Source organism: Bidens hawaiensis, unplaced genomic scaffold (genome assembly GCF_021521415.1).
Source record: "Bidens hawaiensis isolate Kalapana, Puna unplaced genomic scaffold, B.hawaiensis_p1.1 tig00008950_1, whole genome shotgun sequence".
NCBI classification, from domain to species: Eukaryota; Viridiplantae; Streptophyta; class Magnoliopsida; order Asterales; family Asteraceae; genus Bidens; species Bidens hawaiensis.
Window position 1 is genome coordinate 536,344 of NW_027491652.1, and position 6,000 is coordinate 542,343.

The following is a 6,000-nucleotide window of genomic DNA, read 5'->3' on the forward strand; positions in this document are numbered from 1 at the left end:
TTGGACTTAACTTTACTTGGGCTTAAAATCAATCACTAATCAATTTGAAATGGCCCAATTAACTAATGGCAGCAATTCCACCAACTCGACATTTAATCAAGAACTTGATTCCATCATGGGCACTTCTACTCGTATACCCCGTTTATTGTCCCATGAAGGGTTTAGTGAATGGAAATTTCGTTTTGAACACTACGCAAGATGAAATATTCAAAAATTTGGAAAAGCATTGTGAGGAGATCTCAAAGGATCACCTATAAAAGGGATGGTTCTTATGAGGTTCTTGTGAAATCAGTTGCTCAGTATGATGATGATGATTTTGCTAAAGTTGAGGAAGATGAGAGAGAACTTTCCACTCTAACCATGGCACTCTCACCTGAGATTGCCCTTAAGTTTAGAGAACTTCAATCTGCTAAAGAGTTGTGGGCTGCACTGATAGAAGTTTATGAGGGAAATGAAGACATGAAGAGAAGTCGCCAAGATCTGCTGCGACAAAAGTTTAATATGTTTAATCATGTTTTGGGAGAGACATTGGAATCCCAATTTCAAAGGTTCATATCTCTTGTGACTGAAATGAGAACTTCAGGAATTTATCTGCAAACCTCAGAAATTAACAACAAGTTGGTGAACTCCCTGCCGAAAAATTGGGACATGAATGTTGCGGTTATCAAAAAGACTAAGGATCTCAACAAAATGGGTTTGACTGAAATGATAGCCACAATTAAAGCCTGTGATATGGATGATAAACAGCGGGTAATAAATCATGCTAGTTCTTACAGTGCTGATGGATACAACGTTGCTTCTAACAGTGCTATTATGTCTCAAGATATGTCACACCCCGGCTTAGGGCCTAGGCGTATGACCAATAGTTGGTACCTGATTTGTAAATACATCAGAGTTCCGGTTTATTTTAGCGGAAGACTTTGGTTGAATAAAATATTAATTTATTTGAAAACTTCTCGGATAATAAATACCCAAGTGTTTGATTTATTAATCATGTTTAAATCTTGTTATAATATTTTAATAATTTAAAACTGAGCCATCATTACCTTGCGAGTATCTAACTCCACGAATGTCTTGCTACATGTACTAATCTGTTTCCCTGAAATGTGGGGAAAAATACGTCAGCTAAATGCTGGTGAACACGTATGACTCAATAAAACATTTGAATGACATTATAATACAAATATAGTTTTCTCTACAAGCTCAGCAGAAGCATTTCTACTTTTGGTCTATGTACCACTACCCTACACACACAATTGTTCCCGAGCCACGTAGCCCTTACTGGGAGACTAGTTATGACCATTAGCCTGCGGCCACGTAGCCTTGGAATGATTAGGCTGAACGGTTATGTTTTGATATAGACACATGTGTATTCGGTCTGAGTTGACTTTATTTTCTACTTTGTATTATAAAGTTTTAGAGATTACTCGATCTCATATAGACATTTTATTGACTCGTTAAGACAAACACATGTTCATATCATTGAGTATAAATATGTTTTGACTGATTAAAAAGGTTAACGTATTCACCTGTGATTGACTGTTCTTAATAATATGGTGATCTCGTTTGAAACCTTGACTTTGAATAATTGACTGATTGATTGATTGATTGATTGATTGACCTATATTAAAATAGGTATAAAAATATCTGGATCGTCTCTTGATCCGGCTATAGACCTTTAGTCTGGTTTAAATAGCTTTAAACCTTGATTGATCATTTGTTTGAATAAAATATTTAGACCCGTAGTCTTTCTGTTTATTTACCAAATCATATGATGAGTTTCTTCTTCATGAAGAAACATCTATAATCTGTTTCTTCTTCAAGAAGAAACATTCATTGACTGCTATGCATGTAAAATCTTAAGTTTCTTACACATGAAGAAACAATGTTTTAACTATATTCTCTGTATACGAATGCTATGTTTCTTAATCGTGAAGAAGCTATATTTTCTTATGAATGTAAAACTGATGTTTCTTAATTGTAAAGAAACACTATTATAATCCTTTGTATGTTTAAAGCTTATGTAAACATAATTATAATCAAGGTTTGGGCTATACCCCTGACTATGGTCTAAGCCATAATAATAAAATAATAACTTAGGCAGAACCCCTACCATATACCCGTATTCGGAGTTTATTTACTAAGATTGATTGAGCATCACTCCTACTTCTTATCGCATACACGAGCTTGGCCCGAACTTCAAGGTTGGCACGCAAAACGAGGCGACATATGGTGTTCGTTGTGTCGTGCACGTACTTCGAGACAGATTATCGGGTTATTCTCGTGTGGCACGCACTTCGAGGTATCGTAGGTATATGGCATGGATTACGAGGTGATGGTTGTCGGGTCGGTGGCACGTAAAACGGTGTTTGTCACGCAAACCGAGGTAGAGAAAAAGTGATTTCTAGAGAGAGGGTGGATGTAAGGTTTGTGGGAGAAATGGCTGTAGCCTCCCCTTTTATACTTGATTTTGGGTCCCATCGCGGTACGCGATGGGCTCCTCTTTCAATTGTGTCGCGTAGCGCGACGCCGCCATTTCTGCATGAACACCACGTGGCATGCCACGTGTCACCTGAGTATGACACGTGTCCCTGAGTCATCACGGTCCATCGCGGTACGTGATGGCCGTCTTCTTGGACTCATCATGTAGCGCGATGGGTCCCTGAATAATATTTTTCATTTTCAGTCCTTCATCTTTTGTAGCTTGTCACTTCTTGTCTAATTCTCGTTGTCCAAAAATACTAAGGCGGCTCTCAAGCGGCTCGAGGCGATGCAAGCGTGCGAAGTGCAAAGTGCGCCATCATAGCGCCACATTGCACCCATCTCCCAACGCCCCTCGCCCCAGCCCAAGTCCGTGCGCGTGTGTGTCGGGTGCTTTGCACCCTCCGCTAGGACCACTTGGTGCATGCTAGGCATATAAGAATATTATAATGGAAAATCTATTCCTTATAAAGAGCTTCCATTTCTTTACCACTTTTCATGTTGGATGGGTTTTAATTTCCTTATTTATACCTATGTGGAATGCTTCCACTTTCTTACATCTTTCAATGTGGGATGGAATTTTCTTATTCCATATCCTTAACATAAGATAACTTTATTTATGGGATATTTTTATTTCCTTATAGAATGGTTTTATTTTCTTCATTTAAATTTTCTGATTACTTATTTTAGAGAATAATTTGATCCTTCAACTTTACTAAGTTGTCAAATTTGGACCAAAATTTTGGGGATGTTACAAGATAGTTTCTCATTGTTCAAGCCTACTCAACAACCACCTCAGGGAAACTTCCAGATGTTCTCATCCACTCTAGGTCAATCATCATCATCCAATTCGCCCAAACTAGCTCCAGCGTTTTTCACCAAGTCTGGTCAGTCTACAAATGACTCTAGTAAAACCACTCCCAGTCAGAACTTCAGCCAGATTCCCACCATACCAAAAGAGACTCAAGAGAATATAGCTCTAATGGCGGGATTTATGAATTGTTATCATGATTTTCTGGCCAGGGACTTTGTTCAACCTGTGGTTGCGGCTGAACTAGATCAAATTCATCCCGATGATGTTGAAGAAATGGACATCTCATGGCAAATTGCCGTGGCAGTTTTCCGTGAAAAGAAGTTTACTAAAAGGACGGGTAGAAATAATTTGAACATGGCTAATAATCAAAAGGTGAGATTTAACAAAGAGACTGTCAGGTGCTACAATTGTCACGAGCCGGGTCATTTTGCTCATGAATGTACTAACCCAGCTAAGGATGGAAATACGGAAAGGGCATTGGTTCCAGTTGGGAATGCTCGAGGTGAGGCTGGAGGTAGTTCGGGTAATGGTGAAAGAAGTATGGTTGCTCAAACGTTTTCTTGGGAAGGTCAGATGGTTGCGCTTAATATTGGAAATCAGACTGCAAACTTCGCCAATGTTGAAGACACTGTTAAAAAAATGTTGTGAGGAGAAGGTCAAGGAGCTTCAGTTTGCGTATATGGCATTCACTTCTCCAGACTCATATGAGGTACGTTTTCAACCATGTTCTTTAAATTGTGGTGAGAAAATAGAAATGTATAAGCTTCATAACGACAGTCTAAGTAGAGATATGGAGAGAATAAAATCAGAAAATTTTAAACTCAAGAAAAATGAAAAGGGCTTTCTAAACAAAATAGAGGCCCAGAACAAGGATATTAAAAGGCTTAAGTCTGATTTTAACATAAAAAGTTGTCACCATCTTGATGCTAAACAAGAAATCGCTGACTTAACTGCTAAACTGGAAGCCTCCAAGTTAGAAATCTTAAATCTAACTAGCAAGTTTGAAAAGGCTGAACTTGATTTTAAAAGATTCGTTGGCTCCAGTAAAGTTGTCAACTCAATGATTGAAAATCAATTATGGTGGAAAGAGAATGAAGGTGAGGGAATAGGATTCAGTCAAGTTCCCCCACCATACAACCATAATTATGTCCCTACCCCTGTTACCAAAGAATAGGAAGAAAAGTAAAAAGAACATGAAGTATGGTAAACAAGACAAAGGTGATGGAACCAGTTCTGCGAATGCTGGTCCGTCTACGTCAAATATGAACGATTCTAATGTATCTACTTCATGTGGAGAAAGAGTAATTGTGAAGGAGTGGACTGATGAGTATGACGAACCTAGTTTTAAGTTTGATAATAATGTTGTTTCTGATGTTTCTTTAAAACGTCCTATTTTGAATTCTGTTATTCCGACTGTTTGTGTGGGCTCTATTTTAAAGAGCAAGGATTCTTGTGTGGCTGATTTGGTTGAAACTTCGAACTCTAATAATGTGGTATCTATTAAAACTAAAAACTCAAATAATTCAAAAACATCTAAAAAATATGTTGCACCTAAGTTTGTCAAGGAGGGATGCTCTAATGACAAACAAGGTGATAAGTTCAAAAATGAGAACAAGAGTTCTCGCAAATTTAAGCAGACTGGTCCACACAACCAGTCCAGACAAGGAGGTGCCCAAAACGATTTTTTTCATAAAACGTCAAACTTGTTTTAATTGTGGCACTCCTGGTCATATTGCCAGAAATTGTCCACATCGTCCATACGTTCCCTACTATGGATTTTATCAGAGGAATATGCCATACATGCCTCATAACGCGTACAGGCAAAAGTTCAGGCATTATCAAGCTAGATCCTTTGACGATGATTGGAATCGAAACAAATCTGGCAGGTTTAGTCCTCATCAGACCAAACCTAACATGTCAAACAGAAAGGTCATAAAGGGTGTTCCAACTTTAAATTCTCACACGAAAACTAAGACTATACCAAAACAGGAGAAGAAGGCTGATTCGTCTCCATCTACATCTAAACCACCGGAGATTATGACAACCATTCGTACCTATAAATCCAAATCATACAGACATCGATGGTTGCCTAAATCTCCGACGAAAATGTCTACTCATCCCATTTTTGATGATCAAAAGGACATGTCATGGAAATCCTTAACAACTGTAGATGAATCAGGGTCACCCGGTGTATGTATGGACTGGGTACCAAAGACTAACTAATCTCGCGCTTTGTGCAGGAACAATTATGGAGGAATATCATCAGACCTTGGTATGTTGATAGTGGTTGTTCCAGGCACATGACAGGGGACATTAACCAGCTGCACGACATTCAAACATTTAATGGTGGGTATGTGTCTTTTGCGGGAGGAGAGAAAGGAAAGATCACTCAGAAGGGTACCGTAAGTAACGGTGTTTTAAAGTTTGGAAATGTTAATTTTGTTCCAAAATTGAAGCACAGTCTTTTGAGCGTATCACAAATTTGTGACAAAGATTTTTCAATACATTTTACTAAAAAGGAGTGTTTAATTCTGAAACCTGGTATAATTATACCAGAATACTGGATTCTTGTTCGATCACAACGAAAAGATAATGCTTATGTGATCGACATGACCAAAAATGTTCCTGACGAAATAACCTGTTTGTTTTCAAAAGTGTCAGAACATAATGCAATGCTTTGGCATCTTCGGCTTGGCAATGCTAAT